Source organism: Leopardus geoffroyi, chromosome D2 (genome assembly GCF_018350155.1).
Source record: "Leopardus geoffroyi isolate Oge1 chromosome D2, O.geoffroyi_Oge1_pat1.0, whole genome shotgun sequence".
NCBI lineage: Eukaryota > Metazoa > Chordata > Mammalia > Carnivora > Felidae > Leopardus > Leopardus geoffroyi.
Window position 1 is genome coordinate 36,568,523 of NC_059334.1, and position 21,615 is coordinate 36,590,137.

At 40.4% G+C, this 21,615-nt stretch overlaps 1 protein-coding gene across 7 annotated transcripts in view; it reads left to right on the top strand.

Moving 5' to 3' along the window:
- The window catches only part of LRMDA (leucine rich melanocyte differentiation associated), a 1,047,682-nt gene that overhangs the window by 392,199 nt on the left and 633,868 nt on the right, over positions 1-21,615 (top strand). The window contains exon 1 of one of the 7 annotated variants that reach the window (XM_045437741.1): positions 19,187-19,404. The exons of the other annotated variants lie outside the window; for them this stretch is intronic. The gene's annotated coding sequence lies outside the window, so the exon portion shown is untranslated. Of the gene's footprint in view, positions 1-19,186; positions 19,405-21,615 lie in introns of those variants that run through there. 7 annotated transcript variants of the gene reach the window in all.

Here is a 21,615-nt window from a genome sequence, read left to right on the forward strand (position 1 = left end):
ACATGATATATGAAACCATAACCTACTCTTGTGTAGTAAGCAAGAGAACCATTCACCTAACAGATTACTATTCGAGTTGACATTATTCTGCATCTTTTCGATCTTCTCTTGCCAAGTGCTGGAGACTGTCAAAGAGAAGCCCGCCAGATACATAGGCACTGTTGGCCTGGGGGTTGAGAGCTCATAAGATTCTCGAAGGCAGAGGTTACCCAATGACCCCCGTGCTGCAAACTACAGTGGAAATCAAAGGCTGACAGCCCACATAAACAGAGGCTGCATGTGGAACGTCAAAGTAAAGACAAATAGAGGTGGGACTTTCTGTGTCTCCTGCTCCCTTTCTAGTCTATCAAATGGAGCTTATTTCCTATCTTCCGGTAGAAGAAAAAGTGCCTGGTGGCTTTAGGGGGTCTCAGAAGTGATTCTTGGTTCATTCTTAGATCATAGATGGGATTTGACCTCCTCAAAAATTAAGGGGTGAGTGTTGTTTAATCCTACCGTGACGTATCTGCCGCATATTAGATATTGAAACTACAAGGAATCTTGGGAGACTTCTTGGTATAACTCTTTGTTCTTTCACAGAAGAAGAAACTGAAGCCTCAGGAAGGTGAATGGATTGCCCAAGATGGTTTAAGTGCAGGGCCGGTCCTGAGAACCCAAATATCTCCAGTCCTGGCCCAGCTCCTTCTCTTCTAACTTGCTGGTTTTCTTTGCACCCAGTCACTAGGAATTGCTGCTTTTAAAAAAAAAATTTTTTTAATGTTTATTTATTTCTGAGACAGAGTGAGACAGAGCATAAGTGGGGGAGGGGCAGAGAGAAAGGGAGACACAGAATCTGAAGCAGGCTCCAGGCTCTGAGCTGTCAGCGCAGAGCCTGACGCAGGGCTCGAACTCACAAACCATGAGATCATGACCTAAGCCGAAGTCAGTCACTCAACCAACTGAGCCACCCAGGCGCCCCTAGGAATTGCTGCTTTTTAAGGAATAGGGTAATTAGAAATGGCCCCTACTCCTTTGGTTACTTGATTTTCAAGTGGCATCATTATTAAGACACCTTACCAGACTGGCTCAACACTCATAATTTGTTTTATGATGCTGGACCTGTGGAGCTCTTTGCTGTAAACTATTGTATTTAAAGTTTTATGATTCAACTTACTCATCACTACTGTGAGTGATAGTAAGGGTTTTGTATCTGGGCAGATTAACACAGTTTGGGCATTTTAGAGAATTAACTTTTACTGTCCATTGCACTTGGTGCCATATTTAAGTAAACTGGAGGGGCCGATCCTTGGAAAAGCAAAAAGAGGTGTTTTTTTTTAAATTTTTTTAAATGTTTATTTATTCTTGAGAGAGAGACACACAGAGCGTGAGCAGGGGGGGGGGTCAGAGAGAGAGGGAGACACAGAATCTGAAGCAGGCTCCAGGCTCTTCTAAGCTGTCAGCACAGAGCCCCTTGCGGGACTGGAACTCATGAACTGTGAGATCATGACCTGAGCCAAAGTTGGACACTTAGCCGACTGAGCCACCCAGGAACCCCCAAGAGTTTTTTTGTTTTTGTTTTTGTTTAGTGTGAAATATATGGGCTTAGACATTTCTTTAACTGTTAGACTCCCAAGAATTGTATTCTGATATTTCGTCTGACATCCCCAAACTCCTTAATTTCAGATTGCTATAGAACTCTCAGTTTGTATTAATTCCATTTCATTTGTGTATTTTATGTATTTAGTGGTCATATTTGAAAAACATCTCTGTGAGTGCTCTGTGTAATTTTGGCAGAAAATTACTTTCTGTGTTTCTGTGATGATCCCTTGAGATCATTTTTGCATAAATCCGGCCTTCTATTTTCAGATACAAATCTGTTGTACAGATGATTCTTCTCAGAAGAAAAGATGCATTTGTAGCTGAAAAATGTAAATTACTTTTCATGGAAAATACCTCTCTGGGCCCCCATTTCCAAAATGTGATGATTGCACATTGCGTGTTTTTTTGTGCGTGCTCAGGAGACTGTTTTCCTTACAATTAGAAAAATCTTGATTGTGTGGCAGAGAGGGTGTGGTGACATGGCTGCTTTTGCCACATAGGCAAGTCAGTGGAGGTTCCAGGTGCCAGAGGTGCTGGGGACAACACAAAAGACTAATGCATGTGGCACTTAGCTAAGGGGAAAGGGTTTTGGTTTCCAAGCAGGGGTTGTTGAGAGCATTCTTCACAGAGTAGGTGTGTTAGCAGAGGACCTTTAGAGCTGGGGTCATTTAAATGTCCTTCTTGTCCCCCACTTGTGGTTCATCCTTGCTTTTGCCATTTAATTCAGGATTCAAAGTTTTATTTGGTGCTTTATGGAAGGGCTTTTGGAAGAGATCCCCAGTGTCTCCATCACAGGTATGAGGAAATAGGGGAGGGCGGCAGGAACGTCCTCTGCTCAGTGCAGGGGTTACTCTTGAGGTACATTGGGGCACTGCTGTAAAGCAAAGTATAAAATCAACGTACTCCGATTTGTGCCAAAGAAAAACTTGAGTTTGAGAACATTTACATCTGTTTTCAATAATTCCTCGCATATGTTGCAGAATGTACGTTATCCATCTTGTTATCCGGGAAATAACATTTGTTGCAAACAGTTTGCCAATTCGTAATTTTATTGAATTTGTTTATCATGCTGTGGCTTCATATGAGGTCTGAAAGATGGTGATCTTTGGTGTTCCAGCTGTTGTAACATTCTGGGGCCTTAATTCTGGGATGGGCTGGAATTCTTTGGAGGGTTTGGGCTTTCTTAGAACTGCAGTCTGAGAGCTGACTTTGTGGATGGGCCATTATTCTCGGGGAATACAGTAACTTTGCTCACCAACTCCTCAAACCATTTTCATTTCTGGCTTCTAAATACAGCCTTGGGACTGATGTGTTGAATAGCACTCCTTGTGTGCCCTATACAGTCTCCTTTGAAACCTGCCCAGACTCGCAGACTGTTATTGTGTTTGGTCTGAGAGGACAATGCTCCCCACAAAAAGAATCTGCTTCTTTAGAACCATCCCAAACTACTTGAAACCTGGGAACAAGTACATTTTCTTTCGCAGAGAAGCTATGAAATATATTTCTTCCTGCCTCAATATTACCGTTTTCTTAAGTCACTGGTGGATAAAAAGCAAGTTCAACCGGGTCTAATTTTATCATTTTCCTGTTTTCTTTAGCAGGCGTTTTCTTCACTGAGGTTTATATTGTCTTGGCCAAAACTGAGAAGAAAAAAAAAAATCGTAACCCTGAAAGCTCTTTCAATCTGAATTATTCCTTAATGTTTTTAATGGTTTATTATAACCACACAAATGTGATCGTGGGGCCATTTGGAAGTTATTGAATTTCCTTGGAGATGAGACTTGGCATTTTCCAAACCAGAGTTTGCTTTTGTGGCCTGGAAGTTGCAAGGCACATATATTTGGAGGGCTAACGATTATTCCCCACCAAGAAGTTTTGTCAACCTGACCTTCTCCACTCTTACGACGCTGCACACACAGCTGTAATCTCTGCAGAGAAGAGCAAATAAAGTGAAGAAATATAGCAGTACGTGTTATTTTTACATCCTAAAGTAAATTCTCCAGCATTAAGGCCGATGGGGAATTTCCATCCCCGAGTTCTCCTGAATGCTTCTCCACTCTGCTGTTGTCCTCTTGAATCTTTTTATTATAGGTCTTTGAGGGAGGTATTTCTTGTAGTAATTTACTCAGCCAGACAGAGAAGGGAGACGTGGAACTGTGGAAAGATGGGGCTGGAGAGGCCTTTCGTGGTCAGCTGGCTCTGCCATTCAGCCTGCAGGGTTAGCTACTGTGGCCGGTCAAGGTGAAGGACTAGTTCAGTTCTACAGAACACTGTGTCACCTAGAGTTCCTGTGATGAGATGACCTCTACCACTAGATTTGAAAGTGAGTCCTGGCAAAACCAGCCTTCTTTGAATGTTGATTGAGCCAAATGGCTTTAGATGGACAGCTGAGCCCTTTTCATGAAGTGATGGTATAGGAATCATAGAAATTGAAGGAGGGACTTGGGAGGTCATTCTTTCTAGCTTCCCATCTCAGAGAAGAAATCCGTCTGACACTACCCTTGATGGTTGATCAGTCCCTTGCTTGAATCCTTCAAGGGGTGAGGAGCTAAGCACTTCAAGCAGCAGCTGGACTGTTGATCAACAGCTTTTGTGGGATCATTCTTCTTTATTTTGACAGTATTGCAGTAGCCTTGCAACTTCTCCTCACTTGTCTCAATTCTGATGTTCAGAGATCTTAAAAATCACAATTTATTTTTATTTTTTATGTTTATTCAGAGAAAGAGAGTGCTCATGTGAGTGGGGGAGGGGCAGAGGGAGAGAAAGAGAGAGCGCGCATCCCAAGCCTGTTCCACACTCAGTGTGGAGCCCAACATGGGGCTCAATCCTGCAGCCCTGGGATCATGACCTGAGCTTAAATCAAGAGTTGGATGGTCTTGATTTGTATTTCCCTGATGAGGAGCGACGTTGAGCATCTTTTCATATGCCTGTTGGCCATTCAGATGTCTTCTTTAGAGAAGTGTCTATTCATGTTTTCTGCCCATTTCTTCACTGGGTTGTTTTTCGAGTGTGGAGTTTGGTGAGCTCTTTATGGATTTTAGATACTAGCCCTTTGTCCGATATGTCATTTGCAAATATCTTTTCCCATTCTGTTGGTTGCCTTTTAGTTTTGTTGGTTGTTTCCTTTGCTGTGCAGAAGCTTTTTATCTTCATAAGGTCCCAGTAGTTCATTTTTGCTTTTAATTCCCTTGCCTTTGGATTGGGATGAGCACTGGGTGTCATATGGAAACCAATTTGACAATAAACTTCATATATTGGAAAAAAAAAAAAGAGTTGGATGGTCACCTGAATGAGCCACCCAGGCACCCCTAAAAATCACATTTTAAAGATAAAAAGTGAAAGCTTCTAGATATTAAAAAAGAAAACACACTTGTCCTCATTTATTTTCACTCCGTTCTGGTATTCTGAATCAACCTTCAAGGTCAAGTGTATCCTTTTAAAGGAGAAAATAGATTGATTCCTTTTTTTCCCTTAGAATATGTTGCTAACACTTTTGAGGCATTCATTAACGACCTTAGCTTTTCCAGGAGAAATAGTCAAATACATTGATCAATTATTCTCTAAGTTCTCTGTTCTTCCATGAGTTCTTTGGGGGGAAAGGATGCTGTCTTGTGGGTGTCACATTGTGATTGGTACCTACCTCAGCAATTGGCCTGCAAGATAAATGTTTGTTGACTGAATGTTGAATGCATAAATTTTTCAATAAACCAGACCTTTTGTTGCTAAGAGATGTCTGTTGTATCCCACCTTTTTTTGGTTACTTCATCATGAAAAGAATTTTTCTTTGCTGCTGCCTTCAGAAGTGTCTGTTTATCCCATGTTCAAATAAGAGGCTTCTCTCCTTCCAACTCTTCTCACACAGACGTTCTCTGATGAGTTATCATGGGATCCACTTATTTGGTAGCATGGCAGAGTGGGAAGTGTTTTAGGGTTCCAGCCTAGTCACTTACCTGTTTATGAAGTTTACCTGGAAAAATGTGTTTATTCCCTTTTAATGTTCTTTTCAATACCCTCCCTTGAAGGGCTCTTGTGAGAAAATGGTGTGTGAAACCCCAGGAGCCTGCACTTGACTCTTTGTACCTTGCAGATCTTTGTGCTTATCAGGGACCTGGGTCTTGTCTCCAGGGGCCTGCCTTTTGGTGAACGTTGATTCTGAGATCCCGTATATACATCATCACATTCTCTCTGGTTGTTTGGATAAATGTGGTGAGCACACATCACAGATTTTCTGGGTAAGTCTCATTTTAAAATATTTTGTCTGTTCCTTAAACTATTGAAATGTTTGGAAAATCTAAACATTTGGATACCCAGTTTTAGAATCTCTGAGCTGATCTCTTGCACCTGAAAATAGCACAAGATATGTTGTCTAATGTTTCTTAATTTTAATTGTAAAATATCTTCTTTCTGGCATGTCATGGAATACTTGACCAGCACAAGAAAAACAAGGGTTTTATAGTGATAGTGCAAACAGATGTTGGATCACTAAAGGCATCTTGAAGGGCTTCTCATGTCTCACAGTCTCTGCCTAGTAGAGTGGTGTAGCAAGAAGATACAGGTTGTTCCTTGCTACCTTCAAGGGCTCTTATTTCTCCATAAGGAACGTCACTTACGGTAGAGGCCGCCTCTGATCCTCTCTTCTCTCCCTGCTGCGTTAGTGTGCTTTTGCTACTGTAACAAATCACCACAAACTTAGTAGGCTAAAACAACACAAGTATGTCCTCTCTCTGTCTCCCAAAGGGTCACGTCAACCTCACATAAAAAATGAATTAATCTCATCTCAAGGTCCCCAATGTGTTGACCATTACAATCTCAAGTCCCAAATCTCATCTAAGTCACCGCTCAAAAGCATCAGATCTCATGACCTCAGTAATTTTCAGTAGCTATGGGTGAGACTCTGGCTATAATGGTTATAATCCATTCTGGAGTAGAGTTGCTTTCTGTCTCTGAACCTGTGAAACTAGAAGTAAGTTATCTGCTCCCAAAATACAATGGTGGGATGGACATAGAATACCAGTGTTGGACATTCCATTCAAAGTGGGAAAAAGTGAAAGGAAAAGGAGTCCTCTATTAGAACCAAGCAATTTTTAAATCCAGCAGGCAAGCTCCGTTAGGTTTAAGGTCTGAACATAATGCTATATAGCTTGAGGATCTGCCCTCTGGGTCTACAGTTCTACCCTCTTGGGCCTGTGGCTTGGCCCTCTGGGTCATTCTTCCTTTTTTCTTGAAAAGTAGCATGTGTTTACAGCTGAATGGTTTTATCAGCCTGTCTTACCTGACAACATTCTTTCATTTAATCTTTTCTTCCTTGCTTTCAGTCTAAGGTGGCACCATTTATACTGCTATAACAATCACAAACACCTTATGATCTCCTAGGTATGTCATGGGATTCACTCCAGACAGGAGTCGTCTACAGGTCTTTTCTGGATAACCCTATTTCCATTTCTGGCTTCTGCTGAGCTGGCTGAGGGGGTTCATGAGTCATATGCCTAATCTCTTTGAAGAGCTCCCTATATGAATAGATACTCTGATCTTTAGGTATTTCCACGGCTCTAGTCAAAGTTGGTCTAGTTACACCTTTGGCCTTCTCTCCAGAGCATCCTTCCTGACAGTGTATCTCCTAATTTAAGTATCTTTTGCAGTCTGAATAGGCTTAGAATTGGCCAAATCATCAAGCTTTGGTTCTTTTTGCCATCACAGTTCATTCTTCAGTCTTCTTGCATTTTACTATAAAATGTTATTTTTTTAATGTTTGTTCATTTTTGAAAGAGACAGAGCACAAGCAGGGGTGGGGCAGAGAGAGAGGGGGACACAGAATCTGAAGCAGGCTCTGAGCTGTCAGCACAAAGCCCGTTGCGGGGCTCGAACCCCCCAACAGTGAGATCATTCCCTGAGCCAAAGTCTGACGCTTAACTGACTGAGCCACCCAGGTGCCCCTTCTTCCATTTTACTATAAACAGCAAGAGGAAAGCAAGCTGCAGCTCAGTATTTGCTTGGAAATCTCGTCAGCTAAGTGGCCAACTTTCCTTTGCCTACAAGTTATGCTTTCCATGTAACTGTAGGACAATTCGGCTCATCTTTCTGCCACTGCATAACAAGGACTGCTTTTCTTTCAGTGTCCTGTGATGTGTTCCTCACTTCCTTTGGAGCTCTCAATAGCACCTTTAACATTTATAATTAGCCCAAAGTGTGTTTTTGATGATTTAGGAATTCTCTAAGGAATATTGGTTTTCACTTCCACACTTCTCGCTTCCAAGTCCTTGCTAATAGAATCATTAATGCCAATATTTCTGGTAACAGGCTGTTTAAGGCAGTCTAATTCTTCTATCATGCTCCTCTGCATCATGAGATTGCAAATCCACTTGCATATTTTTAGATATTTGTCACAGCAGCATCCCTCTTTTAGATACCAAAATCTACATCTGCGTCTATTGTCAATGCAATAAATTACTGCAGACTTTAGTGGCTTGAAAACAACACAAATTAATTATCTTGTAGTTCTGGAGGTCAAAACTTTAAGTATTATAGTTTAAAATTGAGGTGTTGGCGGGACTGTTTCCTTTGGGAGGCTCTGAGCAGGCACTCTGTTTATTTGCCTTTTCCAGCTTTGGTGGCCACCTGTATTCCTTGGCTTATAGCCTGTCTCTCCATCTTCAAAGTGCATCACTGTCTTTGCTTTCATCATCATCATAATCATCCCCTTCTTCTCTGACTGTTCCTGTGTGTCTCTCATAAGGATCACTGTGAGACACTGGGCCCACCTAGAGTAACCCCCTCATGTTGAGATCATTAACCACATCTGCAAAGTCCCTTTTCCCCTGCAGGGTAGTATTCACAGGTTCTGGGAATGGTGACATGGGAATATTTGGTGTTACTTAGCTGAGTTTGGTATTTCATACCAGACTGCTGTTCTTTCAGTCCCCCTAGAGTTTAGAAGGTTGATAGACAACATGGGGCAGTGGGACTAATTTTGGAGTCAGGAAAGTTGGGTTTTAGTCTCACTTGGGCTGCTAAAAAGTGGTAGCATTTAAAGCCAGCCATTTTGCTTCTTCATGCCTCAGTTTCATTTGTAAAATGAGGGGGTTAAACTGAGTGATTGCCAAGGCCCTTTAGGGCTCCACTGTTCCAGCTCTTTGGTTCTAGGCTTTCACTGTAATCAAATGCTTCTTGAGAAAGAGGAGATGATGAGTTACAGTTGTCAAAAGTTGGGAAGGAATTAGCCAATTGACACAGCAGTTTGGTGGTGAGTTTCGGTTGTGGTGACTGATCAGCTTCCTGTTCTTGCCAGATTGTGGACCTGTTATAGTCAGAACCTGTCAACTCAGAGTAAATCAAACACAGTTGTTCTTAGAAGGTACTTAGATGAAATGAGGAAAAAGAATCATCATGGTCTAATGGGCAAGGTGGTCAGGATGACTTAAATCCTGAAATCTGAGGTCTGAGTAAAGGGTTTCTTCTCTGGGGCAGAAGTTAAGGCTGAGGAAGGATGGGAAGGTATGATAAAGTTTAGTGTCTCCAATCGGAGAAGGCAGGACCCTTGGAGTAAATTTGCATTGGTTTGGCTGATTCTAGTAGCTGCAGAGAAGGCTGCTGCAGCCAACACAAGTTACAGAGCTCCAGAGGGCTGGAGGTGGTGTCGGATGCTAAGCCCTCCACAAGTGAAACAGGGAACTTAATTCCAGCCGAGGCTTCAAAGAAATCAGGTCATGAAACTTAAGCCCTCGGTCTAGGAGAATTCAGAAGAGGAAATTTATTTTTTTTAGCTTGTCCTCTAGGACTCTGTGCCACTGGGGACTCATATGCAATATTTCTCTAATTTTTAAAGGGCAATAGATAGGATGATGGGAATTTGAAAAGAGGTCACTTTGGTAAGGCTATAGGATTTTCTAAACTGGTCTGCAAGACTAGTTTAAATCTTTTGTTTTTAGAAAGAGGAGTCTTCTCTGCACTCAGATGAGCACCCAGCCTTTAAGCCTTCATAATTTCATTTGTGTTACTTCCTTTGCTTGGAAATTCTTGCCTGCATATTCATGTACTAACAGACTTCAAGGACTGGTTCTAGTACCATGCTTATAGATGCAGCCTCTTAATTTCTCTACTTCGAAATGATCCTTTCTTTTTCTTAAACTCCTGTTGGATTTGTGGTCTTTAACTTTTTAATGCCATTGGCCATGGTAGGTATTTCAATATATTTTTCTCTCCCAGCACATTATATTGTCATTGAGGAATTTATTCATCTTTACATCTGTTATAGCACCTAAAGCAGGCAGAGGGGTTAACTAATATGTGTGGAAAGAGTAAATTACAATCTAACTTCACACTTAAGCATAAACTTATTGGATATATAAGATCTAATGAATGAGTATGTGTGGATATCTGTACTGAAATACTGCTATTGATATCCATATAGAGATGATTTAGTGCCTCAATAGAGACAGTATGAGAGACATAAGGGAAATATAAATGAGATCCCAGGCCTTAGATCATATTCTAATTGTAGAGAGGATATAGCAAAATAGCAGTGAGGAATAGTGCTGGGTGTACCTAAATTGTGTGGCACAGATGATCACCCCTGTGCTTAAAAGAGAATAATCTCTGTTCTGGCATAGTTGGGGAGATCTTTATGGAGGAGCTGAATTTTGAGTGGATTCTTGTTTGATATTTTCATCAAACACTTCCAGGTTTGAAGGTTTTTTTTTTTTTTTAAATGTGAAGCATTTTCATGTTTGCCTGCATGACAATAGTTGTATCTTTAGTATTGGCTGTTAATAAAATAGAATGGATAGAGAGTGGTAAAAGTTTAAGATTAATTTACACATGTGTAATATATGTTTTTAATTCTGTCTCCAACCAAGCTTGTGGCAAGTATGGATTTGAGAGCTCAAGGGTTCTGAGGCTCCTTGGTAGACTGGGGTCCTCAGGAAACCTGTGAAGTAGAACCTTAATAAATACTTGTATAATATTGATGGATTTCTGGTTAAGATTTCTTGATTTTTATGCTTTTTTCTTAACTGTGTCTACTAAGGTTTAGCTTCTTTGTTGTTGAGTAGATATGTCCTAAAAGCTTTTTGTACCTGATTCCAGGAGCTTTTATTTATTTATTTATTTTCCAACTATATTGAGATATATTAACAATTCAGTTAATAAAGTATACTAAAAAAAACACAGTCACTAATGGAGGCATTTAACAAAGGTTAGCGGTGGGAGATACAACGCAATTTGATTAGTGGATGAATGAAAACTTTTCCAAATGTTCATAATGTTATCAGGAAGAGGAAAAACCAGAAACCACAATGATTAAAACTGGTGATATGACAATGTGGCTTTATTGAATATATAACATGATTATTTTATTTGTAAAGTGTCTTGCCATGCATGCTGAGTCAAATGTAATACAAATACTAATACAATATTCAGCATTGTAAATACAGACAAAAATGTCTTATGAAATAGAATTTAAACTGATTTCCAATGACTGAATATTTAATATAAAGGAAATAACTTATTGCTTTTTTTTTGCTTTTCATGTTCCTGATGAAATGATAAAAATAAAAACAATCACTTGAAAATAAATTCTGAAAGATTATTTCTTAACATATTATAATAACTTTGCTATTTTGAACTCTTGGATTCTAGCCAGCTTGACCTGATTTATGTGGGTCATTCAAATGGTGAGTTCAGGTGTTTCTGGGATGAAAAAGTTGAGACTTTTGGTTTAGCTGAAGTATCTGAGTTTGTGATAATCTAAATATTACCTTTTTTGTCAAAACTGGTGAGCACCTTGACTTTCTTCTGGAAAACTATAGAGAAATACTACTCAGTTTAACACATATTTATTTCCTTTTCTCTGATCTAATGTGTTTTAAACATTCTTGGTAATACAAAGAGCAATTGCTGATTTCATGCCAGCTTGTTGGTTGAAAGTCCTACCCCGTGAAGAGTAAAGGCATATATTTAAATACCATGCTGTGTGATAGAGATTCTAAGAGTGGTAGCTAATTAGAGATGAGAGAAGATCCATTGGCTGAGACAGGATTCTCTAGGTGGGGTACAGCCAGTGGCACTCTGACACCAAAGATTGTGGGCAGGCTCTCCCAGCATGCCCTCTTTAGTGCCATGGCAGGTGGGTGTGGAAATACAGTGGATGGCATGCTGAGGTTTCTGGGGGAGGCAAAGGGAAGGGGAAAAAATCCTCCAGTCCTATCCTTCACTTAGCTTTTTATTTTTAACAAATGAAAAATACGTAGAGCACTTGTCATTTGTTAAAGTGTAGCAGAAAGAGCGAAACAGGCCAGTGGAGGCTTCATCAAGAACGCTCATTCAGAATGATGAATGTGGCTAAACACACATTTGTTCGTAAAACTTGCAGAGTGGCTGAGCATCATTAAGCATGAGAAATAGGTGCAGCATGCTGAGAAGAGAGTGGAGCAAACAGATGTTGTGAATTTTCACAGGCATCCTTCATCCACCAGTCCATCATTAATATAGTTGAAGGTGATCCTTTCTTTTTATTTAATAAGCACAAACAAAGTGCATGTGCTGTGATTCTGCTGAACACACTTCTTTTTTTCCATAGAAGTAAGGGCATGCAAAGATGGGGAGGGTGTGGAGACAAATCAACTCTCTGGGCACCCTTAGCGTGCTATCAGCCTTGGGGCTACAGCTAGAGTAGGGTACCTTTATTTTTCTTTCATTTGTTCTGAGCTAACTCTAATGGCTCACTCACCCTGCCTGCGATCTAGCAGACTGTCTCGATCTGCTGGAGAGAGAAAAGATTTATGGCTTTTGACCTTGATCCTTCCTAATTCTCCTTTCTTCAGATGTGTCCAGCTTTTGTAGTGATACATTACAATTTGTTTTCTGAAATCAGTTGGCCAGAAACTTCTTTTTATCCCTTATTGGCAAAACTTCATCAACTCTACCTGTTTTGTCCACTTCTACTTCTTTCCCTTCCTTCTCTTCCCTTTCTCTTTTTGGGCTTTTGAGAGCATAGGTCTTGGCCTTCACATACTTAAAGGCTGTTCCTCTGCCTCTGTGAATAGTCCAGGTTGCCGATCTCAATCCCTCAGCCCCTTGTCTTCCACCAGAAAACGGGGAGCTTGCTTTTAGGGTCTGTTAAATGAAAATAGTAATGCCTTCTTCCCAAGTAAAAGTATTTTGGGAACTCTGAAAAGCATTCTACAGTTATTTCAAATGTTGATTTATGATTAATTGACAGTGAGTTCTCTTTATGGAGTTTTCCCTTAGGAGTTATCATATACTGTAATTAAATCCCTGAGGTCTTGAGCTTTACATTTAGTGCCAGAGATACTGGGTCTGTGAATTACTGTCTGTTTCATTGCTTGTGTTGTATGTGCATGCTCACATATGTATGTATCTATTCATATTTAGATCATACTAGATGGGGGAAAAATAGTACAAGGCACTGACACTCGAATACAGACCTAGGGACAGGATACTGCTTTATCTTACTAGTAATGAACTATGAAAAATAACATACAGTTTTACAGTTGTCCCTTCTTTATAGAAACTATGTATTACTAAAACCTACAATACCTTGAAGCAAAAGTAAGGAACTCTGTAGTAAGTCATTTTAGAAGATATCTACTGGTAACCTCCTAAGCGTTTTACTTGTTAAATGCATGTTTCAACCACTGTTGGCTGTCTTCATTTGTTAAGTTTAAGTGTTAATTTGTGTGGTAAAGATCTACTTCTCTATCAGAGGACGTATTTTGTATTGTAAATACTCACATTGCCAAGGCTTTATGACAACCCTCATATAATCCCTAGCTCTGGGGATCATGTTCAGCATAGTTCGTAGACCACGATGTTGGAGATGCAGTTCCAAGTAATGAGAAGCATTATTTTAGCTAACGCTGAGTCCATGTTCTTTTTAAAAGTAACACACTTAGTTCCTGAAGCCTTACAAATGTGACAAAATAATGCGTGGTGACTGTTTTAATCCTCTCCTTCTGTGGGGCCCCCTAACTCCCCAGTGCAGCATATGCATCCTTGGAAACTTTGAGTAACCCTGGATTTCCTACAGTTTATTATTGCACATAAATGTAACCTGAGATTTGGAATGCTGTGTTCTGTCTGTGTGAACGATTGCCTTCCGGAAGAACATACCCACAACATAGACTTGAACCAATCCTGGGAACTCAGGTCATGGGTTGTGGTTGCCACATGCTGCTGTCCAAACTTTGAGAACCCTGCTGTTCCCTCTGGCTTTGTGGGCACTAGGCCAAATGCACAGGGAGGTGGGAGCGTATGTAGAGACTTTGGGTACTATGCTTTGACTTCTTGCTTCATACCCTTTAAAACCCAAAGACTTGCCTGTCAATGAGGTTCAGTGGTAACTTAGTTCCATCCCAAGTGATTATCATTCAGGGACTTTGAGATCCAAGGCCCCTGCAGGTTATCAGTGTACAGACAAGAGACAGGTAAAGTTGGCCTTGGCCCTTTTTGGTAACCTGCATGGTATAAGAGAAAATGTGTTTATTGGAATGCATGGTAATTTCTCCTGGTGCCTCTAGAGGAGTGACGGCTTGCTGTTCCAGAATTGATCTTGTCTCCCCTCCTTGGTCATGTTAGCCCCTAGGTGTAGTGTACCTAGTCCTGGGCTTGGAAGCTGTTAGGTAAGTCCTGTTATGCCTCTGCCTTGGTTTCTTCATTGGTAACATGGGAATAATGGGACCAAACTCTTAGTGTGTTGAGAGGGTTAAATTTAAAATTCCTCAGTTATTTAGATACTCACATTTTTTCTGAATCTTTCTCGAGCATGAGTTGAAGATACTCTCTATGCCCAGCATTGTAAAGAAAACAATTGAAATTCTAGGGATGTTAATAAAGAGTGGTTTTGCTATAAGTCAGGAGCTGGCAAACTGTGGCCTGCTGCCTCTTGTCATATGCCTGTGAGCTAAAAATAGTTTTTAAATTTGTAAGTAGCGTGAAAAATCAAAAGAAGAATAATACTTTGTGATACATGAAAATTACATGAAATTCAGGTCTCCGTGTCCAGAATAAATTCTACTCTTGTCATTATTAGATGTGTGTTACAAAAATTTATACTCGATTATTACACTGTTTTGAATCTCATCAGAAAAAAATAAGGGGAAAACGTTTTTTCTGTTATTAATGCCTTCATAATATCCTTGACTTTATTGTTTGTCCCACAAAACCTAAAATATTTACTATCTGGCCCTTTACAGGAAATGTTTGCTAACGCCTGATGTAGGTCATTCCACATTTTTGCTAGATGAATGGTTTTCAAACTGTGGCTATTGATTCATTATTTGCCTTGAAATTAGTTTAGAGGGTTGCAAATGTCATTTTTAAATAGATGAAATCAACCAGAATAAAATAAGAGAAACTCTCAGAGTACATTACACGTGGTAGGGTTAATTATTGCCTTATGAAATGTTTTTTTCCAGAGGGATGTGTTGAGTGTGTGTGTGTGTGTGTGTGTGTGTGTGTGTGTGTGTGTGTGTACACATACGGTGAGTCATCATGTTAAATAAAAAGTGAATCATGGTCACATAGTTGAAAGCCACAAGGCTAGACTGTAAACTCCATGAAGGCAGAGAGCCTCTCTTTGTTTCCTTGGGCCTGACATAATGCCTGGAAAAAACAGGCTTTTGTAAGTGTGTGGAGGTTATGAATGAATGAGTTCAGGGGAGAAATAAAGGCAAGATGACTGACCATTTTGCACCCAGCTACTAGATAAGTTCGGGAGATCTCTTCCTGCTAAGTGGAGCAAGCAGCAACTCTGTGCAGGCTGTGTCCTGGAGTAAGGATATACTGGATCCTTGGGTGGGCAAATAGTGTTTTCTTTATAATAAAGAAAGCAGGATTCATATAGGAAGCGGGGTTTGAGCATCATACCAAAGGATAGACATACCATGTGATGAGTGTGCTGTATAAAAGGGGAATGAACAGTCACTGGACCAGGAATCCTGATTTCAGGTGTCTGTTCTGTCCTGAACACTGTGAAACTTGGACTTAGTTTCCCATGCATCTCTGTCACTTCCTCCAACCCAGCGGAAGTGAGGATGGTGGTCATGGTCATTGTACACCTCAGCTGTGAGGATCAGATAGGGGAATGTGTAGGAGAGTGCCCTGAGAGTATAGATTCTCATTCAGAGGCAGTACTCATTATTCTACCCCGTTAAAATCTATCAGTCCTCTGCTTTGGGCGGGGCATGCGCTAGGAACAATGGGAACTAGAAGTTCCAGGAGAAGTTCAAAAGTTGCTATTAATCTTTGCACTAGTTTAACAGCAAGGACTGTAAGGTTCTTATAAGGTCCTTGAGGTAAGAACACTATCGTCCTCATAGTTAAATTGGTAAAAAGACCAGTAACAATTAAAGTTGTAAAATGAGACCACAGCAGAGGAGATATCACAGGCCATGAATACCTGGGGAAATGTTCCGACTCTGAAAGAGGAGGTGAGTGTTCTGGGTGCAGGTGGGGAGCGGAGGTGGAGGAGAGGTGTGTGATTCTCAGGTAAAAGGGAAGGCCTGGCCGGGTGGTGGTAGTTGTAGCAAGAAGGGGAAGCCCCTGTCGATGAAAAAGTCCCTTCTGAGTAAGTGGCTCCCTGGGCTAATTGGTACATTACTCTCTGTGATGGGCCTGATGGTGCTGAGGTAACAAAATGAAAAATCAAATGAGAAATGGAACCCGGGAGTCTAAAAAGTTAGTAAATTTTGACATTAGAAATATAATCAAATTTCACCAATGCTTTTCTGTAGTGACAGCCAAATCCATCCGTGTCAGAGCAACAGCCTATGGTATGTGGTTTCATGTGGCTTTTCTTCCCCTTTTCTCTTTTCCTTTTGCAAAATCAGCATTAGGCTATTTGGAGGACAGGCAAGAACTATTATGTTAAATTGTGCTACCTACAACTTAAGCTTCTGTCTTTGCTAAAGCTGCCAGTTTTTATAAACAACAGAAGACAGAAAGGGTTTACTAAGAATAATGTTGAAGCCCAAAAGAATCCTACAGCCTATAAATCTTAATAGAGGTTCTGAGATTCCAGCAGGCTGGATGTGTCTCTTTTACCCAGGCTCACTCCATCTTGGCTCCCCTGTGATGACTCCAATTTTCTCGAAACACAGGCACGGTGCCTTGAATTTACTTGTGGCACTATTTGCCTACAAACAGGAATACATGCATATAACCTATGCAAATCAATAAAAACATGTCAAGACCCCTTAGATCGCACTACTCTTCTAAAATGCAATTTATCTTGCTGCAAATGAGAGTAAGGGGCTAGGTAACAAATAGCGTCTGATCATTTAACTAGCACCTGTTGTCAATGCATTTGAAAACCACATTTTTCATTTGACATACAGTAAATTGCATTTTCATATATATCGAATGGAAAAGGGAGTTGGGATGTACATATGCAGCCCTTTATGAATTTTATGAACAATGGATATTTCAGAGCTGTATGTTTAAAAGGGTCACGTCACATGCTGCAAATCTATTTGTTCTTTCCTGTGTTCGTTGTGAACACACCATACTTTTCTTATGGCTGGGTGTTGAAGCGCACCACCGCTGAAAGTATAATTATAACATTCATGTTAGGTGAAGGACAATTACTATAATTTTTGTATAAAATTGAATATAACTTAAGTGTGTAAATGTGAAATATTTTTTAAAAAGTTTCTCAGAGGAAAACTGCTTTTTATAAGTTACATTTTTCAGTCAATCCCTTTATTGGCTTAATTTATGAGGGTTTTTTTGTTTGTTTTGTTTTTGTTTTAAAAGCCATATTTTGTTTGCAGATGGGTGGCTGTTGTACAAATCCAACAACACTTAGGCTTATCAGCAACAATGGTTTTCACATTAGTGAGCATGGTTTGGCAATATTACTTGACATCTGGAACAAGCTATATTATACCAGACATATCAAGTATAACTGAATGGATCATTTCACTGGCATTTGTTTCAAAAACTCCCACTCTTCAGCTTTTGCCTGGCTGTCATGATACGACGGCAGTGAGTCCCGTGTTCCCCCAGCTTCTGTGGCTCTCATTTGCCTTTGACAGTCCCATGTGTACTTCCTGAGTTGAGCATTTTGTAATAGTGGCCGTGAGGCTGTGTTGTTGCATTTGTCTGCCTCCCTGGCCCCCCCAACCTCTCTCTCTCTCTCTCTCTTTTTTGCCATGATACCAGGCAGCTGCAAAGGTCAGGGGCATTGTGACCACTTTAGCCAAGAATCAGGCTGTCATGTGTGCTTTGCTCTGGTTTTGAGTTCTTGATTGTGTGCCCCCCTGGCATGTCTACATTTTTGGGTAACCGAGTCACAGGGAGACTTGCTTTGTTGAATTTCGTGTAACTTGGATAGAGAGAAGAAAAACCGGGAAAGGGCCCTCTGCGTTACATCCATAAATAAAAGAACCACATGGGGGCAGAGAGGGAAGAAGTTGGAAATATAAGGAAATGGTAATAGAAGGTTAACACTTAAAAATCTCTATCTGTGTAGTTGGGGTACATTTTGGGGTGGACAGTCACAACTTGCAGGGTGAGACTACCCCCAAAATTTCATATCATCACTGCTACTGATTTACCTTATGGCTCATGGGAAGGAATTCACCTCCTGGGACGTCAAATGCCAAGGGTACTTTCTAAATAAGAATGCATTTCCTTCATGTAGTAATGCTGTTGCAGCTGCTATTCGTGTCATGTTTTTATTTATTTGTCTTGGGTGAGAGCTTCTTTCTTCAAACTCAGCAAGGTACAAACAGGCCCACCTAGCTTACTGAGTAGATTCACACTATTCAAATTAATTAAAGGGAAAGAGAGACCTATTAAGTCAAGTGAATGAAGAGCAAATCTCAAATAAAAGGCAAAAATCAAATAATAAGAAAAGTAATGTTTTAGTCCTGTTTGCATGGAATTTGGTAAAACTTTTTTTATCAACACAGGCCTGAAAGTTGAGGATTGAGGCTAACAAGGTGTTTATTATCTGCACCAATGTCACTGGAAGGAACTGCCCATGGTGGTCTAATTCTTGGAAACAGAGAAGCAGCTTCAGCCCTTTTAACATTGCCTTTTAGGTTAGCTGGGGAGAGATACGTTCATTCATTCAGTCTTCCCTTCAACAAATATTTCTTGGTCATCGAATGTTATTGAAAGCACTATATTAAGTGTGGAATAGAGGCAGAGCCAACAATAAATGATAACAGCAATGGAAACCAAAGGATTTAAAAATCCCACTTAAAGCTGCATCAAGAAGAATAACGTACTGGGGTGCCTGGGTGGCTCAGTCAGTTGAGCCTCTGACTTCAGCTCAGGTCATGATCTCATGGTCCGTGAGTTCAAACCCCGCGTTGGGCTTTGTGCTGACAGCTCAGAGCCTGGAGCCCACTTTGGATTCTGTGTCTCCCTCTCTCTCTGCCCCTCTCCCACTCATGCTCTGTCTCTCTCTCTCTCTCTTTCTCAAAAGTAAATAAACATTAAAAAAATTAAAAGAAGAATAAAGTACTTAGGAATAAACTTAACCAAGAAGGTGAAAGACCTATACCCTGAAAATTACACAAATGTCCTAAAAGAAATGAGAGAAGATAAAATAAATGGAGAGACCTCCTGTGTTGGTAGACTGGAAGACTTAAAATTATTAAAATGTTCATGTTATTCAAAGCAATCTGTATATTCAGTATAATTTCTATCAAAACCCCAATGACATTTTTTTTTGCAGAAATACAAAGAACCATCTTAAATTCATCTGGAATCTCAAGGGACCCTGAATAGCCAAACCAATTTTGAGAAAGAACTAAGTTGGAGACCTCACTGCTTGGTTTCAAAACATACTGCAGAGCAAAGGTAATGAGGGTAGTGTGGTGCTGGCTCAAAGACAGATATATACACCATTGGAATAGAATAGAGAGCACGACCCTTGTGTATATGGTCAAGTTATTTTTCACAAGGGTGTCAGATTACACAATGGGGAAAAGACAGTCAGTCTCTTTGACAAGTGGTGTTGGCAAAACTGGACATGCACATGCAAAAGAACAAAGTTGCACTTTTATGTTGGATTAAAGACCTAAAAGTAAATTCCTAGCAAAATTAGAAATGAAATTACTTTATTATTCAACCATCTCACTTTTGGCTTTATATCCAAAAGAATTCAAAGCAGGATCCCAAAGGGAGATATTTGCACCTACATGTACATTATAGCATTATTCAAAACAGCCGAGAGGTAAAAGCAACCCAAGTCTCCACTGACAGATGAATGGTATATGCAAAGAATTCTATGCATAGCATTGGATATCATGCAGCACTAACCAAAGAGGAAATTCTGTTACATGCTACATGAATGACTCTTACGGATATTATGATAAGCCAAATAAGCTGGTCACAGAAGGACATGTACTGTATGATTCTACTCATATGAAGTATCTAAAGAAGTCAAAATCATAGAAACAAAAGAGCAAGGTGGTTGCTAAGGACTGGGGAGAGAGGAAAACGAAGGAGATTTCGTGCTTAGTGGGTACAGAGATTGAGTTTGGCAAGATAAAAAAGTTCTAGACATCTATGTGACTATCCTTAGCACTACTGAATTGTACAATTAAATGTTTGCAATGGTAAATTTAATGTTACGTGTTGTTGCCACAATAAAAATCAACACCACCAAAGTAAATATTGGTCCCTACCCTCAAGGGATCTTGGAATCCAGTCAAAATGTCATTTTAGCTTATTTGTAGTTGAAATTACTATAGGCAGAGAATGGCCAGGGAAGGCTTCCTGGAGGAAGTAGGTCTTGAGTTTTGGTAGTTGAAGCCTCTACTCTACTTGGTAGGTCTTTTTCACCTTTTGGCTGTTGGTAAAGTGATTTATGTTTCATAATATGTCACTGAAGTAGAGTGTGAATTTTCTTTGGGAGTAATGCTTTACTGGCTAAGTTAGCTGCTTTCTACTCAACATCCCTCTTTATTCAGCAGGCCTACAAATTTGCTTTTGTCATTCTGAGACCCACTGATGAGATCCAATGCTAGGTATCCAGGCCGAGCCACCTCATATCCTGCCTGCTTCTTTACATGTTTTCATATACATCTACCTATTTACTTTACAATTCCAAAGGAGAACTAGGCTCATAAATCTTCAGGATACCCCCAAATGAATTATAATTTTACTCACTAGAGTTGTTACCTTAATGCCTCTCTAATTATCTCGTGTACTTAGACTTTAGATACTGGGTAGGAAAAGTGAATGCGGTATTGACAACAAGCTGCATTTCTCTTCTGTTTAAGTTCATCTGCCTCAGATACCTTCATAGATCCATTCTTGCTCTTGACCTGCTTTTCTATCACAGGAGGCTGTCACCTGCAGGAGCATTTCCCAAGTTCTCATCGGGTGGCTTCCTTTTTGGTTTCACTAATGGGAGACCCTGGAAGGAGACTGGATGGTGGGAGGAAGGGACAAGCCAGGGTACTTCTCCCCACTCTGCCTCTGCTGGCTACTCTGTCAGGGGCTGAATCTCTGCTGTGGCTCCAATTCCTATGGGATGTGGCCCACCAGGGTTCTCCCTTTAATGGGAGACCTTGTCCCAGCCCTCCGCTGTCTCTTCAGCCTGAGGGTGGTTGTGGTTTCTTGCTGTTGTTTCTCCATCATTTGTATATCCAATTCCCTGTATTAAATTCCTTCTGTTGTAAATATTTAGAAACAGCCGGCTCCTTTTTTTCCTAGGTTTGACCCTGAGGGATAATGGTTCTTTTGTGTCTGAGGACTCTTTGGCAGTCCATGGGCCTTCCAGGAGCTCTACACAGTTTGGTCATGTAAAAACCCATACATACACTGAAGGAAAGCAATGTTGGAAACTAACAGCATCAGATTTGATGTGGCCACACATTTCAGTATCATTTACAGGAAGGCGGTGTTTGCTGTGTCTGTAGCCAGAAGCAAAAGCAATCGATGAGAGTGTGAAGGTGAACTGGTTTGTGTTTCATGAGTATTATTTTACTTGTGGTGGCATATAAATTGTGAAACTGGGTGAAAATAAGTGCTGGAGTCCCAGAATTTATTTTAGATCATCAA